Below are 16,863 nucleotides of genomic sequence, written 5' to 3' on the forward strand. Positions count from 1 at the left end.
TTTTTTTTTCCCCCAGCAATGGACAGAAACCATCGTATGCTTGCAGGGTTGGAAAGTCAGTACAAAGACGAAAGAGATGAAGGCAAGGATTCGAATGGGAAAGTTTTGCTAGAGCCCACTGCAGAGGCTGAAAGGCGGACATAGACAGATTGAGAGCAAAAAGGAAGAAGAGAAAGATGTTTAAATGAGGTTCTGAACAGCATATAACCCACTGAAAACAAACAAGGAACTAACAAAGAAAAGGCATGACTTCACATATCTAGCCTGAGAAAGACATGCTTAATTGCATCTATGACTTCATTAATATAAAGATAACAGATAATAACTCAATAACTAGCAGAGCAGACACGCGGCTGCTAGCGAACGGTAGTGTTCTGAGGAGAGCAGCGGCCGTGGGCACATGCATCAGCAATGTTGTGTCCGGCAGCGTGCAGCGCGGGCTCAAGCACTGCCTCTCCCACCTGCCTTATGACTATGGCGTGCTGGAGCCGCACATTAACGTGCAGATCATGCAGCTGCACCACAGCAAGCACCACACGACCTAGGTGAACAATCTGAACGTCACCGAGGAGAAGTACCACTAGGCGCTGGCCAAGGGAGATGTTAAAAATCAGGTTGCTCTTCAGCCTGCACTGAAGTTCAATGGTAGGGGACATATTAATCACAGCATTTTCTGGACAAACCTGAGCCCTAAGTGTGGTGGAGAACCCAAAGGAGAGTTGCTGGAGGCTATCAAGTGTGACTTTGGGTCTTTTCAGAAGTTTAAGGAGAAACTGACAGCTATGTCTGTGGGAGTCCAAGGTTCAGGCTGGCTTGGCTTCAATAAGGAGCAAGGTCGCTTACAGATTGTTGCCTGCTCTAATCAGGTCCCACGGCAAGGAACAACAGGTCTTATTCCACTGATGGGGATTGATGTGTGGGAGCATGTTTACTATCCTCAGTATAAAAACATCCGACCTGACTATCTGAAAGCCATTTGGAATGTAATCAACTAGGAGAATGTTACCCAAAGATACATAGCTTGCAAGAAATGAATCCTTTCGGCCAGGCTGTGTCAGGCTCTTGGTGGGTGTTTTGTAGTAGTGTAGAACATTGCAGTACTATGACTGAGCTGTGGTAATCTTTAATGATGTCAATCCACATATGTATAAGCATACTGTTATGATAATTTCTTAATTAAATTTGTTGTTAGGCAACTGTTTAAGAACAGTAAAAAAAAGTCAGTAATTAGAGTATTTTAAGGGGAAGGATAAATTACAGTCAAGCATTGGACTGCAAAAGCAATATCTAGGGGAATATGGAAAATATCAGTTTGAGGGATAAAGTGATAGCCCTAAAGAAAAGCACTAGGGTTTTCCAGAGGACTCACATTGAATATGGAGATACCTGTAGGCTTAGATTTTTCAAAACCTACTCTAAGGATTAACAAATTCTTTGACCCCTCTTCTAATGCACCATCCAAAGGTAGGGGAGAAAATATGGTAAATAGGACAAAGGGATGTGGACCTGTTTAGAAGTAGTTCTTGGGGTTGGGGATTTAGCTCAGTGGTAGAGCGTATGCCTAGCAAGCGCAAGGCCCTGGGTTTGGTCCCCAGCTCCGAAAAAAAAAGAAAAAAAAAGAAGTAGTTCTTTGGGACAATCCAATCTCTGTTGTCAGGATACTATACTAGCACACCAGGTCAGTAGTGTCAGTATACCAAACACAGTTCAGTAGTGGTGACACAATCCAGCAGAAATGTCAAGGCCTCCTCCAAATCAGCACAAGTCTATCAGGACCAGCAAGAATGCCAGGAGTTCTCCCAAGGAAGTGATGATCAGTGAAGGTGCAAGTCTAAAAAATGAAGCATTGCAGAGTTAGCTAAGCAGGAACGCAATCACTGTCCATGAGTCCTACTTGTACATGTGTGTCTATCCCATATGACACAACCAGAAACGTCCACTTCTGACAGTATATGGTAGCTAAAAACTGTCTATGACTTCAATTTCTGGAAATCTGATTCCAACTTCTGGTCTGTTCTCTGCAAGTATCAGACATTCATGAAATACACATATACATATGCAGACAAAACACTTATACACGCTGGGAAAATAGTAAAAAGTGAAAATTAGAAAGAAAACATCAAATAAAGCAACTTGACACATAAATGTGATTATCCAGGTGATGTGTGCTGATAGTGGCAATCTTTAATTTCTTCACACTAAATATTTATTTGTTATTTTAGGAAGTATGCATGGACGAGCCATGCAATGTCTGTTGGTAATTCAAATGTGTTTTGCTGTTGAAAGGTTTACATCAACTCCATGAGGAAGGTATTGAAGACACAGTAAAGAAACAGATGGTCATGGCCCACGAAAAGATGGGCAGAGTCCTGAGTTCACAGCTCTTACTATTTCCAAGTATAGGTTCAGTTGAAGAGGAAAGGTCGTGTATGCAGAAAAATTATTTTAAAAAAGTTAAATAAAGGTTAAATATAAGATTTCATGATAAAGAAAGGCTTAGAAGTGTTACAATGTTTAGGATAGTATAAAAACTGAAGGTATCTTTGAATTTCTAATTAAGTGGTTATTCACATAATTTTAGTAATTATCGATAAGTAGTGCAATTGAAAAAAATAGCATTTTAAAAACAGAAATAGATAGTCCTGGAGATTGCCAAGTAATTCCATGTTGTTTTTCATTAGCATATGATGTTTTAAGTATCATTTGATTCCATTGACTTGTTGGCCAAGGGATTCCCATGGAAACCCCCTAAAAATATCCAAGCTAAGACAAAGGCCGCTCTCCACATATTGACAGGGGGTTGGGAGGAAGCATTACTGAACACAACACCTACACAATTCATTGAACATGGAGAAGTCTAGCTGATAACTACTTTCACCCACGTGTTCTAATCTCTTTAGTGCTGGAAGGTACTCTGAAAGACTGTGGAAAGAGAAATGTATATACAAACCTAGCCACAAAACCTTTCACCTACAATCTATCCTGCCTGCTAAATATGCTAGTCAATGATAGCAGGGAAATGTGTGGTAGTAACCAACCAATGTCTGATTTGATCTAACTTCTGTTCCACGAGAAGTTGCCCATACCTAGCTCTGCTTGGATAACCAAGAAACGGAGACTGGATGGCCAAGAGATCTAGAAAAGCAATGACTCTGAACGATATTCAGCATAGGAACAGTTACAGAGACCCATTATGTGGAAAGAGTGAGTCTAAATTGGAGGTCTCCTCAAACCCCATCTCATGAAAAACAGAGGCAGAAAGATAGTAAGAACCAGAAGGGATGGAGGATACCAGGAAAGAGAGACTCTCCGAATCAACTAACCCATGCACATATGAGCTCACAGAGACTGAAGCAATGATCAGAGGGCTTGCATGGGTCTGCAACAGGTATTCTGTGCATATTATAACTATTAGATTTTTTCTAGAACCTATGATTGTGAGAATGACCAAGGCAATCTCTGACTCATGACTACTTTGAGAACTTTTATACTGCTTTTTTGCATGTCTAACTTTGATATGATAATTTCTTCTTTCTTACTTTACTTCTTTCTTTCTTCCTTTTTCTTATTCTATTTTATTTTGCTGTGTTTGACTGTAATCACTTAGAAGCCTGTTTTTTTCTAACATGAAAGAGAAAGGTGGATATGGAGAAGAGGAGAGATGGAGAGAGACTGGGAGAAGTAGAAAGGAGTAAACTACAATCAACCGGATACATTGTGTGAGCAAAAAAATATATTATCAATAAAAGGAAAAATCTAAAAACTACATTAATTTCATTTTAGATTTTAATAAAATGACTCAATGTATATAGCAAAAGTCTATAGGAGACTGTATTTGGAGTCATTAAATTAAGTTTATAACATATGTTTATGTAAGTTTGAAAGTTAAACATGATCATTCTTATTTCTGGCTGGTAAAATAAAATTGTCTTACCTCTACTCTCCAACATGGACTTTCATAATATGCTTCCATTTACTGCTAATTTATATATACACAAGATTTACTGTAATTAAATGTTCAGTGAAATGGAGCATAAAATAGAAATATAGTATTTGCAAAGACTACATTATTTACATATATCAATGATATACAGTTTAAATTGTAATTGGATTGTGGAATATGAATGAATTGTTTAAAGAAGGCTATTCATGAAATGATCTTTGGAAACCTAGGTATATAATTATATCTTTATAATTTTTAAGGAACGGTAATTTGCATTAGTGTTTTGAACTGGGTGATTTAAAATACTTATGTAAGTAGCTACCTTTCAGGAATGAGATTGGGAATATCCTGCCAAATTGTGCATTTCAGCAGAATCTAAATCATTCAACAATAACTCCAAAGAGAATTTGTTAGTCCACTAGAAAACATTACCAGTGTGTTCTTTATGAACCTTTAAAATGTCTGACTAGTATGAGGCTTAGACAGCATGGAGACACAGAAATACAAACATTAAGAATCCAGTGTCAAGGAACCACTAAAGAAAGACCAAGAATGATTCTGAACTTATTTCTCTCATTTAACAAAATACTGCTCTTGGAATCATGATATTAAAAAGTATATATCTTTCTAACGGAATTTAGAGTCTAACAAGTCTTTCTAAGAGCATTCGGAGTCTAACATTCATGGAGATTTTATGACAGCATACTACTCCTACATTTATCAGTAAAAAAGTAATTGAGTGAATGACCAATGTTCGCCTTTGACTCAAATATATTAGAAAAATTCCAGAGTCTACTGCTAGAGAAAAATTGAATCCAAATGCATAATATCTCTAATAATTCAATGACTCATTTGCATTTCTTGTTAATTATAGCCCCACTTAAACATTGTTCACTAAAGAAAATAATTATGTACAAGATAAATTATATCTAGTAGAGGTTAGCAGTTTCATCCATAATAAGACTCATTTTTAAGATAATTTACTGGTGTTAAATACTTATATAGCTTTCCCTGAGAATTTCCTGAAAGCTTGTTTGGGGAGTTTTAAAATATTCAAAATGGAATATTATCTATAAAGACTAAAATTAATTCAATGAATTTAAATATTCTACATTTTGATCAACAATTATATTTATTTTTATGTACTATTGTGTCTTGCATTAAACTCTTACTGTATATAAAGCCACATGGCTTTCTAATGTTTGGTCTCAAGACAAAATCTTTTATATAAACCCAGAACTAATTTTTAAGAAATTAATTCAATCAATTTATTATAAGAAGTGGAGGCTGTAGTAGAATGATTTGGATAATGATGATTAAAAATGAAAATGTTTGCTTGAATATTTAAATTTAAATGAACTATACTTATACCGTGAAGATAAATTGCTGGAATAAACTGTAGTGCATTTGCTACTTCCCTGAGCTTGTTTTTTCTTAGCTGTTTTTCCTAAGAGGAGGAATGAGAGTTAATTAACAAAATCAATAACCAGGTGCTAAATATGAGATTGACAGTGATACAAACAAGTAATACTATTAATCAGATACTTTCACATAGAGCCAAGTAACAGGACAGTAACATTACAATTGGCAAAATTACATAGTGGCAAGACTTACAAGGTCTTGCTAAAATAACTTCTCATAATCTTTAGGATAGGGTCTGAAAATCATGTATAGTGGCCACGTTTTCACTTTTGAGTCAGGGAGTTTTAGCAAGCAAAAGTAAAAGAATGCATAACAAGCAGCAGATATACAGAAGTCATACACAGTGTGCACATGGTCATATTCCGGACTTGTACACACCCAGTAAAAATCTACAGGAAAAACCCAATTATGGCAGGCAGTTGAGGTTCTGGACAGAGGAAGCCTCCTAAGAGGAGAAGACTTTGTTTTGCTTCTCTGTGTAATAATCACATCAGCTCGTTTATCCTTAGTTTTATAGAATAGTCTTCTTTAACTTTAAAATTTATGGAATTAACTATTTTCTGAGTACTAGGGAAAGTAAACAAAAAGTGATTCTAAACATTAATACATTTTAATGAAGGAAGACCTTAACACATACATACATACACAAATACACACATATACACACACTTACACACATGTATGCATACATGGGAGGAGAGCAAGAATATTATACTCAAGTTCTTATCCAAATATTCTCTGTGAAAAATCATAAATTCACAGAACACTTTTGCATGTAAGTAGGTAGGTCAAACAAAATTCTCCTTTAAATCTGAAAAAAAAATATGCCAAAGTCTGTGAAAAGCAGCAAAATAAAATTGAAAAGGGGACTCCTAGTAGGAATATTTTTACAACAAACAAGAAAAAAAAAGGCTCCAGTTTTAACTTCAAAAATTAGAAGGTAAGAAAAATTGGGCAAGAAAAACTTGGAAAAAAAGAAAATACAAGAAAATTCATCAAAACTAGAAGAAAGTCCTTTGAAAGTTCAATGAAAATTAATAATTTAATAATTTTCACTCTACAGGTTCTTTTTAGCATTTTTGATTACATCAATTCCTGGTTAAGTCATGGAGGGATCCACACCATTCTGAGTGGGATTTGTCCTGAATTCATTCACATCTAATTGCTTGCTAGTTAGATATTGATTTTTGAATATTGACTTTTTGCATCTTTCTACATTGCTAGAAGTGTCCACCATATCTAAGAGTCCACTGATGGAGTCTTTATGTATAGTATATCTTCAAATAGAGCAAGGCTCAAAAGTTGAGAGTTAGAGAATGTGATTGAATCATGAAGACTTTTACCTCACCAATGGATTTATCCGTTTATGGATTTATAATTTGATGACACTCTAGTAAAGTACTAGTAGGGGGCTTTAGAAACAGAGACCTGGTAAAGAAAATAGGTCATTGGACCAACTTCTCTTGACACACACATACACACGTGTGTGCGCGTACACACACACACACACACACACACACACACACACACACACGCACACACACTTTTTCCCAGCCTTTATCAGATGAGGACTCTCCCCTATTATCGCTTGCTCTTGCTGTCATGATAGTCCCAAAAACCGGTGAGTTTAAGCAGAGACTATGAGCTGAAATTCACCTTCCCTATGCTTTTAATCTTCTTTGGTATTTTATCACAGTCATCAAAAACTGACTAATATCAAGAAAACAAAAGATGAATGTAACAGCTGCATATGATTGGTACCGATAATATCTTTTAAAGGATTTTTCTTATTTTTAAAAGTATGCTTGTATGTATGAGGGCATATATGTGTAAATATAGGTGACTGTTCAAGCTAGAACAGGAACTTAGATTCCCTGGACCTGTAATTAGTTATGAAGAGTTAGTTGCTAGCAGCCTGGTGGGTGCTGAGAACGGAACCTATGTTGTCTGGAGAGAGGTCTGTGCTCTTAACCTCTTAGCCATTTCTCCAGTCACACTGATATCTTAAGTTAGCTTCATAATTGAGTAGTGTGTGAAAACACTAAAAACCCCAGAAAAAATTCTGGTATATCTTTGATGGTTCTGATAATATGCAAGTAGCCAGAATTTCCATTGTTCTCTGTATTTGCAACTCTAGAAAGACAGGTAATTTCCTTCAAAGTCTTTGTCATTGAGGCCTTTTTCTTTGCCAGGACACTTCTAAAAAGTAAGACTGCTTTTAGTGTCTCTAGGGACTTTGATTCCTTCTGAAATGCTGGGTGTTCATGAAATTTCTAGTCACATCTTGAGTTTATGTGGTCTGAATCTTATAGCTTTGGCAGCTGTGTTGTCTTTGCAGCGCCAGCACTCCTAGGTCTGCTGTCACTGCAGTAGGCAGTATAATTCAGTAAGAACTGTGGGAGCCGGTGATGAAAAGAAAGGCTTCAATGTACCACTGTATGCAACTTCCCGTGTCCATTATTCAATGTAGCATTGGCAAGGAAGTTGATGCCATTGTTCCTTAATTGGTTTATACTCAACACCATGTGGTGGATCCTCCTGGTATTCATAAATTTACCCAATCACAAGATCATGTCCATAATCTAACAGGTTGAACTAGACATTTCAGTGGGGTATATAATCCCTAGATATCAGGGACCTAAAATAACAAATGTCTGTTTCATACTGCTGAACCATTTATCTACAATGGCTTGGTCTTCACCACCTTTAACAGGGTCATTGGACAGAAACACAACCATTGATACAAGTTGTGTAACTTATATAATACAGGACCGTACTATAGTTTTACTTACATTTTATCGGATAAAACAAGGCACAAGGTTATAGCTAACGTTTTAGAAAATGCTGATCTGCAATCCTGTATTGTGTCCTGAAAGAGGTGAATCAGAAGTAATGATAAGCACCACTGGTGTCCCATATAATTTCCAATTGCTTATATAAGAGATAAAAACCATGTCATAATTTTAAAACACTGTCTCTATTGGCTTCAGTAGTATGTAGCAGAAAGTAACAGCCATGCAAGTTTATGTTCGGTCTCTGGAAAATAAGACCCTAAAGAGATTTTATGAAGCTAAAAATAAAGGCTAATTGTCAAGGAATCCAGGGGACATTTAATGCTTAAGAAAGCAGTCCACCAAAATTTTAATTAAAGAGAGGTCAGCCATAGAAGATAACCCTCTGATACCAAAGGCACTGAGATCTATGATCCTTGATGAGGGTCTTCAGTAAAGGGCTATAACTATCAGAAACACAAGGAAGGTTGGAAGTACTGGGTGACACTAGAGACTTTAACATGATTTCGGTGTCATAGATCTATCAAATAGAAAGAGGGACCAGCAGGCTGCTTATGCTGAAACATTTAACTCTCTGAATGGTGCTCATGTATTTGATTGTTCTCATAGATGGAACAAAACTGAAAAAAAATGACATTCCTAAATCACTGTCCTACATTTTAGAACTATTAAGATTCCTTTAGCCTTAATACCTTACTCACATATTCCTCACCAGTATATCTCTACATAACCCAAACCATCCTTTTAGGGGATGGGGGAGTTTAGACAGGATTTTGCTATGTATCCTTGGAAGTCCTGGAACTCACTCTGTAGATCAGGCTGGCCCAGAACTTGCAGAGATCCACTTGCCTCTGCCTCCCAAGTGCTGAGATTAAAGGCATGCATCACCACTACTGGACTTCAAAGCTTGTTCTTAATAATCTTGATTCCATAACTATTTTTTAAAGTGTGAATACAGTCCACCATACGAACCTTCTGGGCAAAGGATTCTCTATGAAAATAAATGTAAACTTGTCTACTTGTCTCTGCATGATTTTTTTTTCTAAATGGTAAATTTTCTGATCTGTTTTTGAGATAATCCATATAAATTTTCTCTTTTTCTGTAGTCCTCTATAAAACTTCCTCCATTTAAAATTTTATTAATAGAAAATTTTACAATGGTGAATTATATAAATATTGGCACCTATCATAATTATCACTGCAACTAACATAGAAGGGATAATTGTACCACATTTATTTCCAAAATCTACCATGTACTTGGAAAACAGGTGGCAGAGAGACACAAAAGAAATGTATGAATATGTGAAGGAGACAGGACCTTAATCACTGTATTTCCAGAAAGAATGGTAAAAAAAAGTGAGTTTACAAAGACCTCTATAATAACACTAAATAAAATTACCAAAAAAATGGTGTGGACTGTAGAAAAAAATAAAAAAATCAATATGCAAGCATTAAGCAGGATATACAAGTTTAATGCTATGCAGCTGAAATTAAGAGGATGAATGTACAGCAAATACATAGACGAATGCCATCATTAAACCACTCAACTGAAAACGGGACCCCCGTTGAAGGATTCAGAGAAAGGACTGAAAGAGCTTGAGACCCCATATGAACAACAATGCCAACCAACCAGAGCTTCCAGGGACTAAGCCACTACCCAAAGACTATACATGGACTGACCCTGGACTCCAACTGCATAGGTAGCAATGAATATCCTAGTAAGAGCACCAGTGGAAGGGGAAGCCCTGGGTCCTGCCAAGACTGAACCCCCAGTGAACGTGATTGTTGCGGGGAGGGTGATAATGGGGAGAGGATGGGGAAGGAAACACCCATGTAGAAGGGGAGAGGGAGGGGTTAGGGGGATGTGGCCCGGAAACCAGGAAAGGGAATAACAATCGAAATGTAAATAAGAAATACCTGAGTTAATAAAGATGGAAAAAAAAAGAGGATGAATGTAATGAAATTACCACTTTAGCTTCATAAAAAGTCATAGCATGTATGGAATAAATGGAAAGCTCCTCAAAACCCATATTTAGGAGATCTAGTAGGGATCAGGGTGCTACTCTCCCTACATCTGTCAGGGTATGTACAGTGAAGATTGAAGAACACACAATAGCCCCAGATATCAAATAAACATCATCTCTAATTGAGCCAAGAGAAAGGCCAGAGATGATGCTGGCTTGAAAGATCACTGGTTGAACTGTGTGTTTGCCTTTTCCCCCACACATTTACATTTTAAAACCAGCATATATTAATAACCGGCATTTGTGATTAGTCAGTACAAATTTACCTTTAAGATGAGAATCTTCCATTGAATAAATTATTAAAATGATAGTATACATTCTAGTTACAAGAAATTAAATGCTTATCTTACAATGGTATCTATGGAATGAAAGGATAACACATTAGAAGCACATAAGTCTCTCTTCTACAGCTTTCCTGCCATCCAGTTATATGTGCATATCTTCAAATTCAAATTGCTTTTAAAATATTTTATTGATAAGTTTGGTAGTTACCCAGTGAATATAATTTTTATGATACTAGTAGTAAATTGTAATTATTCTTAGAGTAAATTGTCACAATTTAAGTGTCTCATTACATTTGCATTCTTACCCCAAGCTAGACACCTTTATATTCAACCACACTTATTTTCACTGGTTTGAATTTATTATAGTGATAAAAATTGATTTTTAAATTGGATTTACATAGACTATACCAGATATAATATAATATAATATTGAAAAGTACCTTTTCAAATGTTAAAATAATTAAATTGGAATTATTGAAGGAATCCCTTCCTTATAGACAGGCAAGAATAATCATACAAAGATGGTAAATAAGGTATTAAATAACAATTGACTGTCTGAAAAGCTATGGTTTACATTACTCTTATCAATATTTATATTACATTTGAGTTTTGCTACACACATGAGATGCTTATGCATTTGAGGCTCACTACGTTTTTATATTGAGGCATTTAATGATAAGTTGCTGTTGGCTGAATTTAATAGTTTCCTGAGAAAACGCGGTTGTATCTCCAGATTCATAATATCACACTAAGCCAGAGTTAGCATTTTATTATAGCAAGAATGGAGTGAGGAGTCACATATCTGAGACCCTTTTGAAACAGGACAGAAAAGCCCAGAAGTAAAATGCCGATGGAAAGAGACAATTTATTTTCCTCTACCAGCCTGCATTTAAAATAAACGCACATTTAACCCAGATAAGAGCAGATGGACTGTATTTATAACAGCCAGGGATAAAGGTTGTACTACTCAATTCTCCTATCAATTTATTTCTATTGTTCCCCTGCTGGAAAGTTCATTGTTACATGTAGGTGAATTAAGTGAAAGAAACATTTTATACCATATATATATACACACACAAACACACACACACACACACACACACACACACACACACACACACAGTATGATTTGTAACAAGCTGTTTACATCAAGTCAACTTTGAAGTACTAACTAGCTTGGGCAATTCCAAATAAACAACCTCAGGAGAAAATAATTTGTTAAATGTTAATATAATTGTAACTTCTGCTAGAGTTCACCATTGAACAATGTCACTTCCACACTGTCTTTGGAATGTAAGTATTGTATGAATTTATCCAATAAACATAAGGAAGTGGTCAAAATAGCAAAGCTATCATCATTGAAATCCTTAAAGATCAATTCAGAATGGATGAAAATGAATAAACAAAAGTATTTTTCTTTCAATTTTCTAGGCTGTTTTTCTTTTGACGATTAGGTTTGATGCCTTAAATAAACAAGTGGTGCAATGGAATGAATTGCACTTTCAAAAGATTTTTTCTCTTCTGTACTGTACTGGAAAATCTAAATTTTGTTTTGATGATTTCTGTTTTTATCACCTAGGAAAACTTAGACAATAATTGAGACTCTTCCATAATATGTTAGTTATAGAAAAAATAATATATCTTGTGCATATGTGGTCATTATTTTGTATCCATTTATTCTCCAATTTTCGTAATTTGCACCAAATTCCCTGGGAGTGAAACATTTGTAAAAATATAACAATTGCATTGCCAGACTAACACTCTTTTGCTATTGACTGCCTTAAATGTACCACTATCACTCTACTCATTTAACTTACTTACATCTAACTTAGGTACTAGGATTCTACTTCTTCCCCAATTATCTCTGTAACTTACACTATGAAAGCCAAGATTCCCAACTATGATTCTTCTCAAGTCACCAAAATAATCTGTGACTCAAACACACAGTTGTCTTCTGTCTTGGCGTAAATAAAAGGATTGCTTGTTGGAACACTCATCTGGTTTGTCTTGCCATCATGACAGTATGGATCATCAGTCTTAGAGCAACACTGCCTGTGTGATAATGAAGAAATACTGAGTGTACTCCCTGCCTTGCTATGTTCACATCTTATCCACGATTCTCACAGGGGTGAGTAAGGAAGGCTGCAGGCCACCATATTTAGACTTAGCATTCCACATAAAACACAGATATCAAAATCTGCCTTATAAAATCTTAGTAGAATGATCAAGTAGAAGCGAGGCAATCAGTGGGGGCATCTCTGGGAGTAGCTGTAGACTTGATAGTAGCTGGAGACCTGAGGTAAGGGAGGTTCCACGGAGTGTAAGTGGGGCATGACCCTACCTGAGTCTCCTACCAACTGTGGATAAGGAGATTATGGTGCCCATCTCCTGATGCCAGGCATAACTTTCAGGGGAGAGAGTAGGACATCAGTCCAACCATAAAACCTTCAACCAAATATTTATCCTGCCTACAAGATGCACAGGGATAAAGATAGAACAGAGTTTAAGAGAACAGCCAAACAATGACTTGAGACACACCCCATTTAAAAGGGACAACACCTGGCACCATTAGTAATGCTGTGCTATGTTTGCAGATAGGAGCCTAGCATAACTGTTTTCTGAGAGGCTTAACCAGCAGCAGATGGAAACAGAAAGCAGAGACCCACAACCAAGCATCGGGTGATGCTCCAGAAGTATTGAGGAGGAGTGGGAGAAAAAATTGAGTGAACAGCAGGGGCCAAGAGCATCACAAGAAGACCAACAGAGTCAAAACACCTGGGCCCGTAGGGGCTCACAGAGACTGAACCACCAACCAAAGAGTATGCAGAGACTGGATGTTGGACCCCTCCACATTTGTGGGAGATGTTTAGCATGGTCTTCATGTGAATTCCCTAACTATTGAAGGGAGAGCTGTCTCTGACTCTGTTGCCTGCCATTGAATTCCCTTCCCTTACCTGGAAGGCTGGTTAGGTCTCAGCAGCAGATGTTGCCCACAGTTCTACTGAAACTGGTTGTCCCAAGATAGGGTGGTACCCAAGAGAGAGCACCCCCTTCTCTGAGTAGAAGAAGGTGCAGTGGGGGATGGCCTTGTAAAGATGGGATTGGAAGAAGAGAAGAAGAGGAGAGATGGGGCTGGAGGTGACCACAATGTACACTATGTAAATAAATACATTTTGAAAAACAACAAAATCTCATTCAGTATGAAAATCCCATTAAGTATGAAAATACTGTAAGAATACTAAATAAATAAATAAAAAATCTCAAAAAATAAAACATGGTGAATGCAAGAGCCTCTGGGTAGTGGTGCTAAGACTATCAAATGCAGATTACCATAGAATTAATTGGACTGGCAGTGAATCTTCATTGCTGAAACGTCTCAAATATCTACCGAAGTAGTAAGTTCCAGATCACTAATGAGGCTCAGTTGTCTAACTGACATGTAACTTATAGAGAGGACAAAAAGCCCTGAAGGATGGCTTTCACCAGGGGATTATCAGAAATATTTCATCCCAAGGCTAAATTGCTATGAACTTCCCAGAAGACTTCATGCACTAAATCCTCCACTTTCACATTGTTAGCTGTGATAACAGTGGCAGGGATGAGAAATGACTTTTATAACATGATTTAGAATATATATCATATCTTCAATGATGTTTAATTCTAATATCCATCCTGCATAAAACCAATTACTCCAACTCTCAAGTGAGATTAGAAGAGTTCAACAAAGTTGAATGGCCCAGTCTGATCCATTTAATGTGGGGTGAAGCTGGATTCTCATCTAAAACTTCAATTTCTAAATCTCATGTCTGTTCAACTACATAATTTAGGCTGAGGACAAATAGATGAGAAATTTCTCTAGGGTTTCCTTTCAGAAGAAAAATAAATCACAAGAGATACTTAAAAATTAGCTAAATGAAAAGTGTCTTTATTTGATTTCATAAGGAATCTGTGCTGTGAGGCAGCACTGGCCTTTGCATTTTCTCTAAAGTAAGGAAAATGTCCCCACCTGTTTAGGACTATATAATATACAGTGGCATCAGAATCCAGGCAGATTCCATTTGTGAAACAGTGATAATGTGAGTCTCGTTTCTTGAGATCCTCAGGGATGTCAAGAGAGAGAGAACTGCTGATTTGTCTGTTTTGCCTGGCTCATGTTCATCCTCTGAATTACAAATGCAGGGTCCTTCTGAATGTGCTGCTTCAAGGCTTCCTGCAGTTCAGAGAGTAAAACTCTTTGACCCTCATTCTTAATGCCACCCAATGCCAGTTCCTCAATCTCATCAGTGGGACAAGATGAGATAAAACGACATCCTTTCCAGAACATTCAGTAACAGGACTCCCCATTCTGTAAATGTAGAACTAAATTACTATTCTCTTCTGTCATTTGTCCATCTCATTCCTCAACTTTGAAATAGAAATAGCTTATCTATTTTTAATTCTGCATTAGAAAGCTATAGTCAAAGTTCCGCTCTTTGTTTTGAACAAACCTTGACTATATTTCAATGATTCATGGCTCTGAGTTTAATGGAGGCACATATGTTTGTAAACAACTGAAAGAGTAATAGAGCTAATTATAGATTTCTTTCTTTTATCAGCTCTGCATATAGAAATACAGTAAATGCATATATGAAACCACTTAAGATGTAGTCAGACGTTCCAGAGGGGTAAGTCCCTGAATGACTGTGACTCATTGTGAATAAAATTTCCTATTAATATATTACAAGAATCATGTATCTAAATCTATTGATAAAAATAAAGCAAAGTGTGTTTCCTGAAATCCAGGGAAAAACAGACAAGTAGGATCTTTCTGAATCTGCCCATGGCCTTGAGGGTAGGTATATTTTCCTTTACCCATATTCACTGTATTTCCTTTCCTCTGATTTGAGGAAGCATAGCTTTAGGGAGAGCAGCACTTCACTGCAATGGTACACATGTAGAACCCCATGTGAGGAGCTGGTGGCTTACATTGGCTGGCTACATAGTAAACACAATGCTGGGATGAAGTTGAACAATGTTTTTAAGATATTTTCAAGAAATTTTTATGCTGTTTATGTGAGGAAGAAAGAAAGAGAAACTAATGGCACACAGACTTTATTTAAAGCTATGAGAAAAATAATCTCCCTAGTAGGTTAATAGTCATAGATTCACAATGAGTGAAAGCCCAGGACTGGGTCTTTTAACTCTCTGGTGTTATACATTTAAGTAAACCCAAAGGGAAAATGTATAAAGAATTATTCTTCTAATAATGATACCAAAGTTTTAGCTGTCACACTATGAACAGAGTCAATATTTAATTGGTCGAACAGTAAAGACAGGTTTGAGATGAGAGCAATCAAAAGTTCTGTTTTACTCCTCTTAACTTTAAGGCTTCTATTTGGAATTCAAATAGAGATGTCAACTATGCCCTTGGATATCAGCTCCAAACATGGTTGACTCAACTATCACTTCAACCCCAGAACCGGTAAAAAAACCCACAGTCCTTTGGGGCATATTAGAGCTCTAGACAAAGGCAAAAGACAAATAACAACGCAAAGTGCAGGGACAATGTCAGTCTCTGAACCTCTGTAGTGCAAGCAGGACTGTTAACATCACTTATAAATGTCATTTTGTATAAGGGAATTATAGCAATAGCCTTTAAACATGTATGAACTCAGATGAGCCACAACATATGACCATAGTCATATATTGGAAAGGATATGGATCTTATGTTCTCATTCAGGACTTGATTTATATCATTGCTCTTAGGTGCAATCTGTCCATGAAAATCTGTTCATGAAGTCTTAGTCTTGTTCTCTGTACAGAAGATAAAATAGTTTAAGCGTTACAATGTAAACAATTGAAATAAACCTATTGTCTAACTTTCCTGTTTTGACATGCAAGGGCTGATTAATTGAAGTGTTTTAAGTTGAATAGCTCATAAACATTGGCGTTTACAGCTTCGATTCAACAAATTGAGGAAAGAGGATTATAACGTAAGGCCATCCAGAGATATATAATGAATTTCAGGTCAGTCTGAGCTACAACATGAGCTCCTCACTCCCAAAACAAATGATAGAGAAATGCTATTCACTATGAAGGGAAATTACTCTGTGATGCTTACATAATGACTCTTCACAGATATTTGATAGATATGTCCCCTTTAAGTTGGACTGTCCCAAGGCCACTCACTCTCTGCATACTTGGCTGTGGGTCTCCGTGTTCTTTCCCATCTAAGAGAGGAGGACACTTCTCTGATGATGGCTGTATAAAGCACAGATCTTTGAGTATAGCAGAATGACATTAGGAGTCATTTTTATGCTATATTCTTTTTGAACAGTGGTATTTTTTATTTTCCTAAGGTTTTAAGCTATACAGTCTTCTCTCTCTCTCTCTCTCTCTCTCTCTCTCTCTCTCTCTCT

At 36.7% G+C, this 16,863-nt stretch overlaps 1 pseudogene; it reads left to right on the top strand.

The window, feature by feature from the left end:
• The first annotated feature begins 509 nt into the window (after positions 1-509).
• On the top strand, positions 510-1,034 carry Sod2-ps1 (superoxide dismutase 2, pseudogene 1; annotated as a pseudogene).
• Positions 1,035-16,863: the final 15,829 nt, after the last annotated feature.

This window comes from Rattus norvegicus, chromosome 5 (genome assembly GCF_021556685.1).
Source record: "Rattus norvegicus strain SHRSP/BbbUtx chromosome 5, alternate assembly SHRSP_T2T, whole genome shotgun sequence".
Lineage (NCBI taxonomy): Eukaryota > Metazoa > Chordata > Mammalia > Rodentia > Muridae > Rattus > Rattus norvegicus.